Source organism: Heloderma suspectum, chromosome 5 (genome assembly GCF_057233095.1).
Source record: "Heloderma suspectum isolate Gila_16-S chromosome 5, 16-S_ref, whole genome shotgun sequence".
Taxonomy (NCBI): domain Eukaryota; kingdom Metazoa; phylum Chordata; class Lepidosauria; order Squamata; family Helodermatidae; genus Heloderma; species Heloderma suspectum.
Genome location: NC_139462.1, coordinates 108679879 through 108700675, shown reverse-complemented (window position 1 = coordinate 108700675; position 20797 = coordinate 108679879).

Genomic DNA, 20797 nt, shown 5'->3' with positions numbered 1-20797 from the left:
ATGGGAGAAACTGAAACAGATTCATCTATCCAGGCCCAGGGCTTTGAGTGCTTTGCCTTTAGAAGTCAAGGTTTGAATTCCCATGTATTCAGACATCTTAGTGCTTAATTAGGGTTGCCACCTCTTTCTTTCTGGCAAGCTCCTCATCTTTAACAACTATATGGCAGGTAGATACATCATGGACCTCTCCATACTGGGAATAGCTGTACCTATGGAATTTGACAAATGCTAATGGATGAGAATTTTGTTCCAGTTTGCTTTCGATAAGAATTTACCAAAATTAATTCACAAAGTTCTTCATATTGGGGAGAGTAAGAACTTGAGATTTTAAGAATCTGAAGGTAGGAGAAAATTAACCTGACAGAACCATCCATCCCTAGATAGGAAGGACCCTTTATGCATGACTACTTGATTTCTAGTTGGGAGGAATATTTTTGCATGGAGTAGCATTCACCCATGTGAGTCCCCACCTATAGTTTGAAGTACTGTCCAGAAACAGTTTTACCATCCCAGCAGGAGCTAGGCCAAAATAACCCAGGCTTGGAAATGAAGACTTGAGACATGCTAGCAACTGCTTGGACCTCTTTAGAGAGGTTCACAGCATCCTTTTTGAATGATGGAACTTTAGAAAATGAATTATTTGTAGTGCCCCATGGTTTGGCAGTGTGGCACTGCTAGTGAGGACAGAGATATGGAACAATAATGTGTCAGAATAGATACTCACTATATTTGAGGAGTGGCATAATACTCATGCTGGCTAAATTGGTGTTATACACTACAAAAATAGTGTTTGCTTTGCAGGCATTTCATTCAGAAAGGAGTAAATACATGGCTAAGGTTTTCAGCCATTTGGGTCATGGTGCTTTTGTTCTTAATGGGTATGGATAAACACTCGGCACCCTGCATGCATGCATGCATAAATAAATAAATAGAGGTTGAGCTTTTTAAACTGCACATGGAAAGCATTACTAATCAGGGCACTGAATTTGAATTGCGTGGGCTTTGCCAACTTTTAAAAAGTTGTTTCAAAACATTTACCTCAGGAAAAAGAAAAGAAAAAGGTTCAACATGAATCTTCATGGATACTCATTATTTTATATGGAAACACTCCAAATTCACCATCAAATCACAATTCCACATCCATAGACTGCACTATAAGAATCACAGATCCAATGCTTTGTGGCCCAGCATAGAACAAAAATCTAAATCTGAGTGGACAGATGCGGATGCTCATGGGTCTTCTTAGTTCCCACATGGCGTCAATTCTAGTTCCTTCACATAACAGGTCATATCCACATCCAGTCATTGCACAATAAACATGACACTTCCATGGCCCAGAAATATAGATCTGAGATGCTAATCCTCATCAACTATTTAGGGTATTTTATTTTTATCTGGAGACACTCCAAATCTATTCCGAAATCATAGCTCACACCTGTGCCCATAGACTGGGGATCTGAGGATGAAGGTCCATGCCTTGGATCCATGTTCTGGTGGTGCCACAAAATGCTGAATCTGTGGTTTTAGTGCACAGTCTGTCCACATGGCTGTTATCTTTATTTGGGTAACGGGTTTTTGTAGTGTGCATATAGAAATCATGACAATTCATAGGATTGTTGCTGTTTCTATTAGATGTGACTTTTAGTCATGCCCTTCCATCTCCAACATCCATCCCAGCTTTTCTCATCTTGAATTGAATCTGATACAAGAATTCTATGAGTCAGTTCCAAGAATATGCTAGCGGCTGACTTGGCATTAAAAAAAACTGTTCATGTGAGCTGTCTATTTGTGTAAGCAGTTTAATGTGGGAGATGTGAACTCACACAAAATCCTCTTCCTTCCAGACATCACTTATATCAACAAAGCAGTTTCTTCCCTAAACTCTTCCAAAAATAGTGCATATATTTATAATGCAAGACCAAGCTTTAAATGATGTGTTTTTCTTATGAATGCATTCCTTAGCATACCCTTGCCTCTCCCTTCCTCTTCTCCCTCTGTAGTCTCTTCCCCATCGCACTCTCTGTCTAAATATAGGGCAGTATCCAATGGGGCGGTTCCACATCTGCTGGTTTTGTTGCACTCACAGGACTATCCACTTGCACAATGCGGCTTTTGTGCTGCCAAAAAATAACATCAGAAATTAGTGGAAAAGCTTGTTTCCAGATTAGGACAGGTCTGACCTGCCCCATTCTTGAAATGACCACTTCCGCTTGATTCGGGTTATTTTTAGCAGCACAAAAGGCCCATTGCCTGAACATAAGAACATCAGAAGAGCCCTGCTGGATCAGACCATGGGTCCATTTGGTCCAGCATTCTGTTCACACAGTGGTCAACCAGCTGTTGACCAGGAACCCACAAGCGCAAGTGCACCCTCCCACCCATGTTCCCCAGCAACTCGGGTACATAGGCTCACTGCCTCTGGTACTGGAGGTAACACATAGCCATCAAGACTAGTAGCCAATAAGAACATAGGACGAGCCATACTGGATCATGAGTGGTTGCTCCTGTGAGTGCACAGGCACAATAGGATACTACGCATATAATGAAAGCTCATCAGTTCAGGGACCTGTGTTGTTGTTTTGCTCTCTAAAGCATGGGTGGGCAGAAGGTAGATCTCCAGATGTTGTGCACGTCAACTCCCAGAAGCCCCTGCCAGCATGGCCAATGGTCAGGAATGCTGCGAGTTGGTCAAAAACAACTGGAAAGCTACTTTCTGCCCACACCTTCTCTAAAGTGCCATGCACGCTGATGTCATTATATACAGTATCTTGCCTGCCTATATACCACTTTCCAATATTCCATCATACTCTAGACCATGGAAGTTTTTGTCTTTGAAGGCTATATCTGTTTTTTGACCTCTGAACTCAGTAAGATTCCAAGAGCAGTCTTGCTGGCAGACACTCTGCATGACTGGCTTTTGGAACGCCTGCCTTTGTGGCTGTTCTTGCCTCTCTGCACCCGTGAACTCAGACACATCCCATGAGACTACACAAGCAGTAATTTCAAGCTAGGGCTCCCTCCTAGACTGCCTCCCTATCTGGGTCAGTGCTCCCTCCTACTTCTGGTTATCCACCCCCCCATACACACACCAACATAGGTGTGTGTGCGTTTGCTGTCAAAGAGGGGGGGATCTACCATCTGGGTTTTGCACCAATATCTTGGAACTTACTCACACCAACCCCCAAGACGTTCTGTGAATACTCATAAAGAATTATGGCAAAACCCAGATGGCTTTTGTGGTGAATATTTGGCCATTCCTACATATAACAGAAAAGGAAAATCACAACCTATGGGATCTGGTGCATTCAGGTGGCGTCAGTTGCATAGCCCTGATGCCCCTTTTCTGAATGGAGCTCATGAAGGGGAATTCCATCTGGATTGCTTCTCAGTCATTTATGCTGCGCATCTCACCTCTGAATTGCTGGGAGAGTGAAGGCCTTGTATGCTGGTTATGCCAAGCTCAGCAAGGAAGAGTAAAGATAAGGCAGAGGTCAGAAACAGAGCATAGAGTTCTGGCTCCCCCTCTTCTTTCTCCTCTCACTTCTCACCTTCCTTCTTGCCTTCTGGGCTCCCTCCACCAGCTGTATTCCATAGCATTCTCTGTTGTCTCTTTCTGCACATCCAACAGGACTTTTTGCACCCCCATCTCTCAATTCTCCCCTTTTCTCCATTCCAAGACGCCTGTCGGATGTGCAGAAAGACACAACAGAGAATACTATGGAGTAGAGCATGTGGGGGAGCCCAGAGAGAGAGAGAGAGGAAATAATGGGGGGGGGAGCCAGAACAGATGATGGGAGGAAGCTTTCTGCAAGCCATCAGTTCAGATCTCTGGCAAGGGTGATCTGGCCCTCCCCTGGCAGTCTGCTGGGTGAGGAGGAAAAGGGAAAGAGAGGGAGAAAAAGGGGTGACAGAATGCGAGAGACAGAAAGAGGGTGACAAAAATAGAGAAATAACGAAAAGAGAAGAAAGAGGCTGACAGACAGAGAGACAGCGAGAGGAAGGGAAGGGGAAGAAGGGTGATCCCACCCAGTTTTGGCTTTGGCCACAACCAGCTTTGGTTCTAGCCCTGTTCACTGCCAGGAAGTGGTTCCTGGGGGGATCTTCATGACAACAGAATGAGAAGCGCGTTGGAGTATTACCCGGATTTTCATGGAATCGGCTTTGCTCCATCAGGGACACATGAAGCAGTTCTGGGTGGGGTGTGGGGAGTAGAACTGAATGTCATCAAACCAGCAGGGGCTGCTCAACCAATGACAGAGGCTTGTTCCCCACCCCATCCCCCCTGTCCAGGCTCCCTGCTACTACATTATTAAATGTGTGCAGATTTCCTCAATAAAGCCAAAATCCCGTTCTTGAGTGCAGCATCTGAAAAGTCCTTCTGAGAGCTTTTCCCAACCCCAATTTCACCCCATGCCAGCAATCTGTGGCAGAGTTATTGCTCCCACCCCATTTTTTCCCATGTGTACACTTTTGCCTTGAGATGAGAAGCCAACATCCCCGATTCTCTGGTGCAGCGTCTGAAGGCTCCCTCTGAGAGCAGCTCTGCCCCTCAATTTTGCCCCATTCCAACACTCTGCCCTGGAGACATTGCTTCCAACCCCCCTTTCTCCTTCTCCCTGCTCACAATGGAAAGCTCCCGTAAACCTAGGGATGTCAGAGAATTCCGCCACAGATATCGGTGAGGCCGAATGCTAGTGCATTCGGCCTCCCAAAATCCGTGGCGGAACGAAGGCCCCCCGCCCTGAACAGCGCGAAGCGGGACACCTCCACGGCCATTTGCTTCTTCATTATAGCCGTGATAGGCTATATAAATACTTATGTAGCCTATCACGGCTGATGCAGGGACACCATTTGCGTCCCTGCGGAAGCCATGATAGGCTGTGTAAGTATTTACGTAGCCTATCACGGCAAAAAAAAAGGGAACGCAAATGGAGGCGGCTATGGTAGTAGCCGCCATTTGCGCCCATCTCTTTTGCCGTAATAGGCTATGTAAATATTTACGTAGCCTATCACAGCCACACACAAAAAAAGGGAACACAAAAGGTGGCCACTGTAGCCACCGCCATTTGCGTTCACTGTTTTGTGTTTTTTTGCCGTGATAAGCTACGTGAATATTTACATAGCCTATCACGGCAAAATACAGGGACACAAATGGCGGGAGCTATGGCCGCCGCCATTTGCGTCCATGTGCAGGCTGCCCAGCGGCCGGATGTCTGCCGTCCCCTTCTCCTTTTCCCTTCAGTCTTTCCCAGCATCAGGGTCTTTTCCAGTGAGTTTTCTCTTCGCATTAGGTGGCCAAAAGATTTGAGCTTCAGCTTCAGTATCTGTCCTTCCAATGAGAAGTCAGGGTTGATTTCTTTTAGGATGGACTGATTTGACCTCCTTGCAGTCCAGGGGACTCGTAAGAGTCTTCTCCAGCACCACAGTTCGAAAGCATCAGTTCTTCAGCGCTCAGCCTTCTTTATAGTCCAGCTCTCACAGCCATACATACTACTGGGAAAACCATAGCTTTGATTATACGGACCTTTGTCAGCAAGGTGATGTCTCTGCATCTTACTATGTTGTCTAGGTTTGCCATACCTTTCCTCCCAAGGAGCAAGCGTCTTTTATTTTATTTATTGCATTTATTGCATTTCTACCCGGCCTTTTTTCCTCTTGCAAGGAACCCAAGGCGGCTGACATTATCCTCCTCCTCTCCATTTTATCCTCACAACAACAACCCTGTGAGGTAGGTTGGGCTGAGAGTGTGTGACTGGCCCAAAGTCACCCAGTGAGCTTCCATGGCCGAGTGGGGGACTAGAACCCAGATCTCCCAGCTCCTAGTCCAACACTCTTGCCACTACAGTCACCATCTGCAGTGATATTGGAGCCCAAGAAAATAAAATTTGTCACTGCTTCAATTTCTTCCCCTTTTATATCCCAGGAAGTGATGGGGCCAGATGCCATGATCTTCGTTTTTTTTAATGTTGAGTTTCAAACCAGCTTTTGCACTCTCCTCTTTCACCCTCAACAAGAGGCTCTTGAGATCCTCTTCGCTTTCTGCCATTAGGGTGGTATCGTCTGCATATCTGAGGTTGTTGATAATTCTCCCGGCAATCTTAATTCCGACCTGTGATTCATCCAACCCAGCGGTTAGGGATAGCAGAGAACTCCACCACAGATTCCAGTGAGGCCGGATTCTTTGGAAATAGCCCACTATGCTATTTGCATTCCCCTTTTTTCGCTGTAATAGCCTACGTAAATATTTACGTAGGCTAGAATGGCGAAAAATAGGGAACGCAAATGGCGGCCGCCATAGCCGCTGCCATTTGCATACGCTGGAGGTTTTTTTTTTTTGGCTTGGCGTGATAGGCTATATAAATACTTATGTAGCCTATCACGGCAGCTTGGCCAGACGCAAATGGCAGCCGCTACGACAGCCGCCATTTGTGTCTGCAGCACCCCATCTATGGCCAGAACTCTGGCTGCGGACAGCCGCGGAGTGAAGCCGGCCGGGCAGGATTCCGGGGGGGGGGAACCGGATTGCCTCCCCCCCCCGTCAAGGATTCCGGGTGGAGGGACAGAGCGCTTCCCCCCCCACTGCAAATCACATCCGCAAACAGGTAAGTCACTTTTGTATGTCCCTACCGGCGTTTCTCATGATGTACTCTGCATATAAGTTAAATAAGCAGGGTGACAATATGCAGCCTTGTCGTACTCCTTTCCCAATTTGGAACCAATCGGTTGTTCCATGTCTGGTTCTTACTGTTGCTTCTTGACCCTCGTACAGGTTTCTCAGGAGACAGGTAAGGTGGTCTGGTACTCCCATCACTTTCAGAATTTGCCACAGCTTGTTGTGATACACACAATCAAAGGCTTTCGCGTAGTCAATGAAGCAGAAATAGACCTTTTCCTGGAATTCTCTTGCTTTCTCCATGAGCCAGTGAATGTTGGCGATTTGATCTCTAGTTCCTCTGCCTCTTCAAACCCCAGCTTGTACTTCCGGTAGTTCTCGGTTCACACACTGGGACTGCTGAAGCCTAGCTTGTAGGATTTTGAGCATCACCTTGCTGGCATGTGAAATGAGCACAATTGTACGGTAGTTTGAACACTCTTTGGCGTTGCCCTTCTTTGGAATTGGAATGTAAACTGACCTTTTCCAGTCTTGCGGCCATTGTTGAGTGTTCCAAATGTGTTGGCATATTGAGTGCAGCACTTTAACAGCATCATCTTTTAGGATTTTAAATAGCTCAGCTGGAATACTGTCATCTCCACTAGCTTTGTTGTTAGTAATGCTTCCTAAGGCCCACTTGACGTCACTCTCTAGGATGTCCGGCTCAAGTTCGTTGACTGCAGTATCATGGCTATCAGGGACATTAAGATCTTTCCTGTATAGTTCTGTGTATTCTTTCTACCTCTTCTTAATCTGATCTGCTTCTGTTAGGTCCCTGCCTTCTTTGTCCTTTATCATGCCTGTCTTTGCACAAAACGTTCCCTTGAGATCTCCGATTTTCTTGAAAAGATCTCTAGTCTTTCCCATTCTATTGTTTTCCTCGATTTCTTTGCATTGTTCATTTAAGAAGGCCTTCTTGTCTCTCCTTGCTATTCTCTGGAACTCTGCATTCAGTTGGATATATCTTCCCCTTTCTCCCTTGCTTTTCCCTTCCCTTCTTTCCTCAGCTACTTGTAAAGCCTCATCAGACAGCCACTTTGCTTTCTTGCATTTCTTTTTCTTTGGGATGGATTGAGTAGCTGCCCCCTGAACAATGTTACAGACCTCCGTTCATAGTTCCTCAGGTGCTCTGTCTATCAGTTCTAATCCCTTAAATCTATTCATCACCTCCACTGTATATTCATAAGGGATATGATTTAGGTCATACCTGAATGGTTTAGTGGTTTTCCCTACGTTCTTCAATTTCAGCCGAAATTTTGCAAGAAGCAGCTCATGATCTGAGCCACAGTCAGCTCCAGGTCTCGTTTTTACTGACTGTATAGAGCTTCTCCATCTTTGGCTGCAAAGTACAGAATCAATCTGATTTCGATATTGACCATCTGGTGATGTCCATGTGTAGAGTCGCCTCTTGTGCCGTTGGAAAAGAGCGTTTGCTATGATCAGCGTGTTCTCTTGGCAAAACTCTATTAGCCTTTGTCCTGCTTCATTTTGTACACCAAGGCCATGCTTGCCTGTTATTCTGGTGATTTCTTGACTTCCTACTTTAGCATTCCAATCCCCTATGATGAAAAGGACATTTTTTTTGGTTTTAGTTCTAGAAGATGTTATTGTAGGTCTTCATAGAACCGATCAACCTCAGCTTCTTCGGCCTCAGTGGTCGGGGCATAGACTTGAACTACTGTGATGTTGAATGGGTTGCCTTGGATTCGTACCGAGATCATTGTATCGTTTTTAAGATTGTACCCCAGTACTGCTTTTCCCACTCTTTTATTGACTATGAGTGCTACTCCATTTCTTCTAAGGGATTCTTGCCCACAGTAGTAGATATAATGGTCACCTGAATTAAATTTGCCCATGCTTGTCCATTTTAGTTTGCTGATTCCCAAGATGTCGATGTTCAATCTTGCCATCTCATGTTTGACCACCTCCAGCTTACCTTGATTCATTGATCTTACATTCCAGGTTCCTAAACAATATTGTTCTTTACAGCATCGGACTTTCTTTTCACCACCACACACATCCACAGCTGAGTGTCCTTTCGGCTTTGGCCCAGCCGCTTCACTCTTTCTGGCACTACTTGGAAATTCCCTCTGCTCTTCCCCAGTAGTATATTGGACACCTTCCAACCTGAAGGGCTCATCTTCCAGCATCATATCTTTTAGCCTTGTGATACGTTCTATGGGGTTTTCTTGGCAAGAATACTGGAGTGGGTTGCCATTTCCTTCTCCAGCAGACCACATTTTGTCAGAACTAGGTAACTCAGTCCGGCAATTTACTTTCACATCCCAGGATTGCTTCATAAAAGAGCAAATATCATTTGCATTACATTCGACTATTGTTGTCATGTTAGAGACTCTTAGCATGCTTTGTTTCACTGAGCCCCTGAGCAACACAGCCAGCGCGACTGATTTATTCACATGTTTAAATGTGCACATTGCCAGGATTCCTTTCTTCAATGTGCCTTCTGACCATGAAAAGGTATAACTGGTATAATAATGGTCATAGTGTGTCTGCTCCTCATTTAAACATGCCTTTTGTTATGGAAAATCTAATGAGGCGATACTGTGACTGCTCACAATGGGGCTGTCAAAACAGTGTGAATAGTCACTGAATTGCCCTGTAATTGAAGCCTTAAAAAACTCAGGGCTAGATACTTGTGTGTGTTTTTTTCTTTTATAGTGGCTAAGACTGAGCTATGAACTAGGAACTTCCTAGATCACCTCTTGCCAGGAGCGTTGCTAAGCATGGTCCCATGGGGCTCCAGCCCCGGATCTATTCCACACAGACCTGAGTGTCCGCTGATGCAAATGAAAGGGGTTTTCTCTCTGTTTAATTGCCAGATTGCAGCTGGGAAGGGAAGGGTTAACTCTCCCTTTCCCACTTGCTGCACACACGCGCGCACGCACGTGCGCACACACAATCTTCCTCTGCATGGCAAGTAAGCTTGCAAAAAAAAAAATGGTTGGTTTGGATTGATCTGGGTCAGGATGCAAATTAACTGAAGAATGAATTTTATTTGAGATGATTTGGATGTGAATTGAATTGGCTGGCTTTGCCTCCTGTGAAATTTAAACAAAACCTTGTAACTATTTCTAAATTTGCATATGTAGACTTAAATTAGCACAGGCAGGCTTTTTTTCAATTTGTGTCCTATGGCCTGGGCTCCTGATCTTTTACATGCCTAACACCACCCTGCTTCTTGCCTCTGTTATGACTTTGCTGAGTGGCCTTAGGCAAACCACTATGGGCTAGATTGTTTGCTTCTAAAAAAAAATATTCCACAAACTTGGCATTCCCACTGTGGCTTACAGTCAAAAATAAAAACATAAAATTATAATAACTACAATACAACAAGAATCTAAAGCAATGGGGGGTGGGGGTGAGCGGCTCAGGAGCACAATACAGGAAAAAAGAACTCCAAACAGAATCAGTATAAAACTGACAGGCGTCCAGCCAGGCTGCCATGATAGGCTACGTAAGTATTTACGTAGCCTATCACAGCACGCCAAAAAAACAACAACAGCGTAGCTACGGCAGCTGCCATTTGCATTCCATATTTTTCGCCGTTTTAGCCTACATAAATATTTACATAGGCTATTACAGTGAAAAAAAGGGGAACGCAAATAGCATAGTGGGCACTATTTGCGTTCCTTTTTTTTTTTTTTTTTTGCCGTAATAGCTTACGTAAATATTTACGTACGCTAAAACGGCAGGGGGAAAAGCAACACAAATGGCGCCCACTACACTATTTGCATTCCCCTATTTTCGCCATAATAGCCTACGTAAATATTTACGTAGGCTAAAATGGCAAAAAAAAAGGGAACACAAATGACGGCCGCAGTAGCTGCTGCCATTTGCGTACGCTGTTTTTGTTGTTGTTTGGCTTGCTGTGATAGGCTACATAAGTATTTATGTAGCCTATCACAGCAAGCCAAATGGCGGTGGCGGCGGCTGGTCTTTCGACCAGCTGCCACGGCTGCCGTATGCATCCTGCTGTTTGCCATGACAGGCTACATAAGTATTTATGTAGCCTATCATGGCAAACAGCAGGATGCATACGGCAGCTGTGGCAGCCGGTCGAAAGACCAGCCGCCGCCACCGCCGCCTCTGCCTCTGGAACATCCAGCCCAGGTAAGCTTCGTCCCGGGGGGGATTCCGCAGGGGGACAGGAGGCCATTCTGCCACGGGTTTCGACCTCACTGAAATCCGTGGGGGAATTCTCCACCATCCCTACCTGCTCCTAATCCCTGGAAATCCCAGCTAAGTACTTGTTACCCACACTGCATCCTCAATTTTCTTTAGCCCTTTTAGCATTATAGAAATAAGGTGAGATGGAGAATGAAGATGACCAGGGTCTACAGCCACCAGCAAACAAACAGTTTGTTTATTTAAAGCTTTAGACTATACTATACCCAAAGACTCAGTGTGTGTTGCATTCTTTAGAAACATTTAATAGAATACTGTAATATAATATAAACAAATCTGTCTTCAAAATACAACCTGATTATTTCCATCTGTTAAATGTTTGCCCAAGTCAACATGTATATCCCTGTCTCAAAAATGCAACATGGAGGTCATGGCATTGTACTGTGAAATGAAACCATAACTGAGTGCCAGTAGGCATATACCCGGCAGTGGGGATGCACATCCTTGGACACATGTATGCATGGATTCCTAGTCCTATCCTATATACCAGGTTATTCACTCAGGGATCATACAAACATTCAAATGCGGGCAGGGAGTCATAAAGGCAACCCCACCACCACTCAAAGCATTGCAACTTATTTTGGATCAACCTGCTAGTCTGGATTGCATTTGGATCACAATGGATTACAATTTTAGCCCACCTCCCTTTTCCTTTCCTTCACAAAAAACAAACAAACAGACCAGTTGCAGTTGCAACACAAGGGGGTGTCCTGGGAAGAAGCCAGAAGTTGAAATGATGCTCCTGAACATGCTCAGGCCCATAATTTCCTGCCGAGATCATGGGATGAGCAGCTTCTCTGGGCAGAGAAAACTGCAACTCTAAGATGATATTTCTGAGCATGCTCACAACCATCATTTCAACTTCTGGAGCCACCTGGCCTGCCTGGAAGCTAGGGCTCCCACCAAACCTGCCTCTCTGGCTCCCTCGCACTTCTGGTCACCTTCTAGGTTTTCCACTCATATCTTGTAAGTACTCATGAAACCCCTAGAGGTTTGGGGGATATATTTAAAGAATGATTGCAAAAACAAGATGCAGTCTGGGTTTTGAGGTGGATTTCTAGCCATTCCTGCTTACAATGGGGTGTTTACTCATTTCCACATACAACTGAAAAGCAAAATCATCAGCTATTTCAGATAAATACCCAAATGACAATTGGAATCATCTGGTAGAGGAGCAGGTGAGTGCCCTTTCCCGCTTCCATATAACAAAATAATGCACTCCAGCTGGAGATGCATACATTCAATAGTCCCTCAGACAGTGCCCCCACACAGAGCACCAGTCTCAAGTATTACTTTATATGAATGCAGTGCTGCCTACACATTCCTCTATTATGCAAGCTGAATCTCCACCTCAGTAAGTGTCTGAATCATGCCATAGTCTCACTGGTATGTGCTCAAGAGTACCATTCCCCTGCTATTAAATATTTTTGTTTTCTTCTGCTTGAGGCGAGGGTATATGGAAGAGCATACTTTTCAGCCTTGTGTACAAACTCTCTCTGGTATTTTATCCCTATCCAAATGAGTATAGAATTCAACTGAACAGCATAATAAAACATTCAAAGATAGTTATATTTCCATATCCATAAATACTAATGTGAAGAAATACAATTTCATGTGTCGGTGCCATAAGAATACTTGCTTGGGGCACGCTCACTTTGGATCAAATTGTTTTATTACACACAATGATAAGTGCCCACATAAAAGCTCCCTGTATTATTTGATATTGCCCTGTGGACCTTAGCTATAACCCTGAGACACAATGATGCAGTTATAAATGTATTAACACCAAGGAAAACCACTTCCAGAAATGATGTTTTTAACCATGTCTGACTTCTAACAGCTTCAGACAACTGTGCTTGAGATGATATTGTACAGAATCTAAGAAATATCTTTAACTACAAGATTATACACAAGCGAAAAAACCTTGTTTGAAGAGTCTCTCCGGGGCATTGTTTTCTGAAGAAGGGACTGGGGGAAAAAATGTACTCTTGAGAAAAGTCATTAGTTTTTCCTTGGTTTGTGTTCCTTAAATACTCTTGGTATTGAAAGAATTTAGCCTTCCCACGGATACCATAGAAATATTGTTTAATTTGAACTTCAGGGACATGTTATGATCATCATGGGATGAATATCCCCAAGATAAGCTGTTATAAGCTGATATAATGTTTAGCGGCATTGGCCAAATAAGTACCTTATGGGGAGCACTGCTGGTTCACAGATTTCTGGGTGGGTGAGGAGACTTGGACACCAGTTCCTCTTTAATTGAGAGAAGCAGGGCTTGCAAAATAAGAATTCTTTCTGACCTTCTTGAGTGCTCTGTTCTACGTTGAGGGTTTCAATTCACACTCCGAATGAACCAACCCATGGTTGAAAAAGATGATTAAAGATCTACCCAAAGGTTTTGGTGCAGTTTAGAAATGATTATTCCCCAGTTGGGCTGAAACACATTGCTGATGGCCTGAGTTCGGCTTGGTTGGTCACACGTTGTGAAGCCATAATTATGATAGACGCACAGTAATTTGCACATGGTGAGATTTGGGAGGTGGGTTTAGACAAATATTCTAGGGTGGATTTCTCCAACAGTTTGTTTGATGTTGTTGTTGTGAGGGGAGATGAAAAATTCTCAAACCATTTCCCCTCCAAATTCTCTTGTGAGAAATTTTGGATCACTTCATGCTGAATGAATTGAAACTCTATTGTTAGTTCAGAGTAGTGGAAAGGGGAGCAAGGGACTAAGAGAGGTGGACTGGAAGGAAGAGGGGCCAGGCCCAGTGCTTCCTTCAACAATATGAAAATAATATTAGAACTGGATCCAGACTCCCCCCACCCCAATTCTCCACCTTATTTGTGGGAAGCAAATAGGGGATGGGGATGGGGTCACTGAATATTTTATGATGGAAACTAAAATTCTCCTACAGTTCAAGAAAAGCTCAAAAAAGGAAATTCTCTGAACGCATATCAGAACATTCTTTTCTGAGGAATGTCACCCCGATTCTAATTTTATATGTGCCTCTTGCCTCGTAGCACATGTATGGGTTACGGTTTACCTCAAATCTTATTTGGTCAAACATACTCCATTTGTATCATAATGACATATGCCACATGCTCACCCTTAGTAACTTAAAATAAAACACTCCTCATCCCTTTCATCCTTGGTTCTCATTCAACCCTGTCTGCTCCATTACATTTTTATGTGTTCATATATTGTCATTGTTTTCCTTCTCTCCATTGAAGAAGGATAGACCTGACAAATGCAGTTCACATAGAAATATGTTCCTCCTGGTTTTACTGTTGGCTGTCTGAAGGTTGCCCTTTAGTGGAGAGAAGAAACACATAAGAATGGGAACAATGCACCAGCTTGAGCACCCAGGGAAAAAAGGCATTGTTAGGGCTGGGCCGTCTTTTCATGGGTTTCATTTCATGTTTTTGCATGTAGACTTCCCCTTTTGGTGAAGCTTTTCTATGTAGGAAGAAGGAGCTGCATAGTTCATGAGCTAGACTGCCAAAGCCCATGCTCAGGAAATAGTGATGCCGTGACAGCAGGTCTTTGGGGGCAGAAGCCCAGGACCCCACTCAGCAGAATGCTGAAGGAAGTGTACTGCACATTGCCATCAAACAAGTCCTTTCTCTTGGCAACACTTATGGGTTGTAGCCAATGTTAGTCCTGTTTAGAGTAGACCCACTGGAATGAATGGGACTTAAGTTAGACTAACATTGGATACAACCTGCTAAGTTCAGAGTCTAAAATTACTTCACTGCCCTACTGTCAAAGAAAGCTCCCAACTGGGTGAGAACATGAACCATTCTCCTTCTATATTCCCTGTGCCCTGACATCCATAGTCAGGTGGGCTGTTGGGTGGACTTACCCAAGGGATATAAAAGAAGGCTGGCCAAGCTCTGGCTCAGTTGGTCAGAGCATAGTGCATTGGGACTAGCTTAGGCAATGCAGAGTTTATTCTTCTTTGAAGCCAGGGAACTTCCTTGAACCCCATGGCTATCATAGATTGCAATACTGGGCAGATTTTACAGGGTTCCCATCTACTGGCTGGTTCTGAAGCTAGTCAGCTTCTCCAGTGTGTTCCTTTAGGGTTCAGGATTGTCTGACTGGGGGTGAAAACCAAAGCTGACTCTGAGTAACCTGTTGCTTCAGTGATACTTTGGTGAGAATTGGGAGGGGCACAAAATGCCTCCCCCAGAAACTCTCCCCAAAACTTACCTCACTAGTTCACTTCCTCTAGAGCTGTTCACAGCCAGGGAAGCAAGGCAATGGAAGCAGGCCACCACTATGGCTCCCAGCATGGCATGGGAAAGTAGAGAACTCACACAGTGGCTACATCCCCATGGTGTGCTGGGAGCCATACACTGTGCTGGAAGATAGGGGTATCTTTGCATTGTCTGGGCAATGCAGGGATGCCCTTCCTTCCCTTTGCCCCTTGGCAAAATTGGGTCCATTCTCACATCCTATGAAAAAAGCTGTGATGTTATGGATGATGTTTCATATCAGCCCAGGTGAAAAACCACAAGTAATGAAACTGTTTTCAGAGGTTGCTATAATTGACACACATCTGTCCATATTCTTCCTCTAGATAACAGAAATCACAAACTAAACAAGTGTTTTCAGCTAGTGCAGCATCACATTTTCAGTAGTAAATATTTGTGCTGTAAAAGGGGGACTTTAAGAGCTCAAATTATCACCTTGTTCTGACTTGTGCCACTTCTTGGCAACTGCTGGAGCCCTGTTTTCATCTTTTTCTTCCTTGCTATATGATCCCAGCCAGTCGGGGATGATATGTTGTGATGATGCCAGAGCAGCATCATGTAGCCACTCAGATTTGACTACATGAAAATTGGAAAAAAATAAATTCAGAGTGATGGCAGGAAGCATTGTCCTTGCTCTCAATGGGTGAAGATTTTCTCCTCTATTTGCCTCAACCTCAAATACCGTCTAATGGGGGGGGGGGTGTTACTGGGGGCAAAGGTATTTATGAAAAATGTTCCTATGTTGGCTCAGGGGGTACATGTTACCAACACCATGTGAAAGCCACTGGAAATACCTTCTTCATGATGATTTGGGGCCAAAATAGACATTTTGTGGAGACTCATGTCTGAGAACCCAGATCTCTACTGAACATCTATGTAGCCTCCAAATGGGGTTGGTGAGTGTTCTGGTGAGTGGTGGCACCAGAAACATATTGTTGGGGGTAAGGACTGAACACAGAACAGCCATTTCAGGGAAGGGAGCTTTATCCCATATGTTAGATTTCTGAGATACAGTCAGGGCCATAAATATTGGAACAAGGATAACTGTTTTTACAGTAGTGGGGCACTAACCATTCAGGAAAGACAGCCAGTGGCAAACACCCCCCCCCCATCGTTGGTGGCTCATAAGTAATGGAACGAATGGCTGACAAGCAGCTGCATGTCCCAGTGTGGCCTGTTTCCTGGTACCCCATGACCCATCAAGCAGGTAAGAGGCCTGGAGGTGGTTCTGAGTGTTACATTTGCATTTGGTAGCTGTTCACTGGAACTCCCAACATGAGGTCCAAAGAGGTGTCCATGCGAGTGAAGGAGGCCATCATTAGGCTGAGGAAACAACATAAACCTATCAGAGAGATAGCAAAAACACTGCGAGTGGCCAATACAACAGTTTGGAACATCCTGAAAAAGAAGGAATTAACTGGCAAGCTCAGCAACAGCAAAAAGCCTGGAAGACCACAGAAGAGAGAAGATAACTAAAGTGGATGACGGCAGAATTCTGCTCATGGTGATGAGGAACCCTTTCACAACATCTAGCCAGGTCAAGAACGCTCTTGAGGAGGAAGGCATGTCATTGTCAACATCTACAGTCAAGAGACGGCTTTATGAATGTAAATACAGAGGCTTCACAACAAGGTGCAAACCACTGGTAACGCTCAAGAACAGACAGGCCAGATTAGCCTTTGCCAGCAAACACCTAAAAAAGCCTGCCCAGTTCTGGAATAAGATTCGTTGGACTGATGAAACCAAGATTAACTTGTAGAAGAATGATGGGAAGAGAAAAGTATGGAGAAGGAAAGGAACAGCTCATGATCCAAAGCATACCACATCATCTGTCAAACATGGTGGAGGCAGTGTTATGGCATGGGCATATATGGCTGCCAATGGAACCGGGTCACGGGTGTTTATTGATGACCTGACTGCTGATAAAAGCAGCAGGATGAATTCTGAAGTGTATAGGGCTATACTTTCTGCTCAGATTCAGCTGAATGCTGCCAAACTGATAGGACGCTGCTTCATCTTGCAGATGGATAATGACCCAAACATACAGCAAACGCTACCGAAAAGTTTCTCCAGGCAAAGAAGTGGGATGTTCTTCAATGGCCAAGTCAGTCACCTGATCTCAACCCAATAGAGCATGCTTTTCACTTACTGAAGACAAGACTGAAGGCAGAAAGACCCACAAACAAGCAGCAGCTGAAGGCAGCTGCAGTAAAGGCCTGGCAAAGCATCTCGAGGAAGCAAACTCAGCATTGGGTCATGTCCACGGGTTCCAGACTTTAGGCAGTCATTGACTGCATGCAAATAGGGATGGCGAAGAATTTCTCCCCGAATCTTCGGGAGGCCGAATGCCAATGCATTCGGCACCCCGAAATTGGTGGGGAAATTCTCTGCCGGCCCCCACCCCCCCCCGGGATGGGACTTACCGTGCCTGAATGTCCCTCTCGGCGGCGGGTCCCGGAGGCGTTTCGGCAGCGTTTTGTTAGGGGCGGGGGCGGCGGCCGGTCTCCCAACCGGCTGCCGCTGCCGCCACTGCAAAAAAAAAAAGTGCGGTAAAAAGAAAACACACACACCCGTGATAGGCTACGTAATGATTTACGTAGCCTATCACGGCTAGATTTCCAAAGTCAGCCGTGATAGGCTACATAAATCATCACGTAGCCTATCACGGCTGACTTTTTTGGGGAAAAAAAAAGCGCGTACGCAAATGGCGGCGGCCCATGGGCGCCGCCATTTGCGTTCCTTATTTTGGCATGTCTCATCTACATAAACATTTACATAACTACGGCGAAAATAAGGGAACGCTATTTGCATTGCCCTTATTTTTGCCGTAGTCTACATAAATCTTTACGTAGACTAGACGTGCCAAAATAAGGAACGCAAATGGCAGTCCCCATGGGAGCCGCCATTTGCGTACGCGCTTTTTTTTTTTTCCCAAAGTCACCCGTGATAGGCTACGTGTAGGGATGGCGGAGAATTTCTCCCTGAAACTTCAGGGGGCCGAGCGCCAACGTGTTCGGCCCCCCGAACAAGTTTCGGGGAGAAATTCTCCGCCCCCCACCCCCCCCGGGACGGGACTTACCTTTGGCGAATGTCCCTCCCGGTGGCGGGTCCGGCCGGCGGTTCGGCAGGTGTTCGTCCGGGGCCGGAGCGGCAGCCGGTCTTTCGACCGGCTGCCGCCGCCGCTGCCATTCCAAGAAAAGAAAAAAAAAACAACGCCCCCGTGATAGGCTACGTGACGATTAACGTAGCCTACCACGGCTAGATTTGCAAAGTCAGCCGTGATAGGCTACGTAAATCGTCACGTTTGTTTCAGTCATTTACTCCACCCTTGCACATGTTTACTGAGAAGCAAGTCCCAATGAGTTAAATGGGGTTTACTTCTTCCATGTAAGCATGTGCAGAATTGCAGCCTCAAAAACAGCCATGGAGGAAGTTCTTGCCGCAGTGGTGTAGTAATACATTTTGAAGTGAAGGAACACCCATAGCCTCACCCCAGCAGAGGGTTATACTACTCACCCCCCCCCCCAAAGATGTGACCAAGTAGACTGAAAATCCATAATACTCAATTTATTAGGCTCATCTGAAAGGCATGGAATAATGAGCTCATCTGATTCTCTGATTTCTTTTGTGCTAATGTCACAACCATAGTAAAAGCCTTCTTATCACTTTATTCACTTGCCAGAACAAAGCACAAAGAGGCCAAAGACATCTTTGCCCCTGCTCTCAAAAACATCATGGAGCTGTGCTGTCTCACATTCTAGAGGGATGCCTCTGTCTACCAATTGCTGGGGAATGTGTATTCATGCCCTGTTGTGGACTTCCCATAGACATCTGGTTTCCACTGTGTGATCAGGATGCTGGACTACATAGGCCTTTGGTCTGATCCAGCAAGGTTCTTCTTTTGTTCCTATGCTGGGGCAGGGAAGGAAGCAAATGGGGGCTTACAGAGGACATTTTAAAAAAATCTATTTTCCATTTATCTTTGCGGAAGAGGTCTGGATGGCATGATCTTGGCCATCTTTCCTCATGGAATCCTCCTCTGAGATTGCTAAATTCCAGGTCTGGGAGATAGGCTCTGAATGGGGTTGCACTCGCTCTGAAAGATCAGGTCCATAGTCTGGGGGTACTCCTAGATCCATCATTGTCACTGGAGGCCCAAGTGGCCGCAGTGGCTCAGAGAGCCTTTTACCAGCTTTGACTAGTTTGCCAGCTACAGCCTCTCCTGGACAGGGATAGCTTGGCCGCTGTGGTACAGGCATTAGTAACCTCAAGACTGGATTACTGCAATGCGCTCTTTGTGGGGCTGCCCATGAGGCTGGTCCAGAAGCTGGAGATACTAGTGCAGAATGCAGCAGCTTGGCTGTCGTCAGGAGCTGCCCCTTTTCAGCATGTAACTCCTTTGCTGAGGGAACTGCACTGGCTGCCTCTTTGCCACTGGGCCAGGTTTAAGGTATTTGTGTTGTTGTTGTTGTTTATTCAGTCAGTCGCTTCCGACTCTTCATGACTTCATGGACCAGCCCACACCAGAGCTTCCTGTCGGCCGTCGCCACCCCTAGCTCCCCCAAGGTCGAGTCCGTCACCTCCAGAATATCATCCATCCATCCATACTACTGTATGTGTATGGACATCCATACTACTGTACAAAGCCCTAAACAACTTGGGACCAGGATACCCGAGAGAGCACCTCCTTCTTTACCAACCTGCCCAGTCACTGAGGTCATCAGAGGGCATGCACCAGGTGTTTCTACATGGATCCATGGCCTGGTTGGAGTCCACCAGGAAATGAGCCTTCAGTGTGGTGGCCCCCTTCCTGTGGAACTCCCTGCCTTTGGAGGTCAGGCAGGCACCAATGTTGTTCTGCCTGCTTTTGGTGCCTCTTGAAGACATTGTTATTTCAAGAGGCCTTCTTTGAGGGACCAGCTGCGGCTTATGAAGTTCAGAATCTGTTTCTTTTACAATGTTTTAATAATTTTAATATGGTGTTTTATTATTTTGCCTTTGTTGTTCACTGCTCTGACATCCTTTGATGTGGAGCACTATATAAATATTGTAAATAAATAAATAAATAAATAAATAAATAAATAAATCTACTGTTTGACCAAGTAGATTGAAAACAACAAAACATCACACGGAGAGTAAAAACAAACAAGCAACAATGGCATAGAGCCCACACAGACATCAAGTCTAACCCAAGGTAGCTTGGCCATCTATATTTTCCCAAGCAGTAAGAAGCGTACAGATCATTTATAGTTACACAGTAAAATGTGTAGCAGAATGTGTGGTAAACTGGTTGTGTGTACCTACCTACCAGGCACTTCACTAGTACTACATACCTTGAGATCTTAAAATATAGGCCAGTTCCACTGATCACATCTGACCTCAGTGGGTATCCCACCCCTCAAATTGCAATCTTCAACCCAAAGGCAAATGGATGAGTAGCTTCTGCGGCAACGGAACTTCGCATCAGGTCATTTAAGATGTTTGTGCATGGGACTGTAGACCAGCAACATCCACTACTGAATTACATGGAAAAGTGACTCATTATCCTATCTTCAGGGGAACAAAAGCTCTTCTAGGAAGCCAGGATGGGGTAGCAGGCATTGGAGTTGGTTCCCCCAAAGATGGGCTTCTCATCCTTCTCTAATGGTAAAGTTAAGGCACAGCTAGTATAGTGTCTTT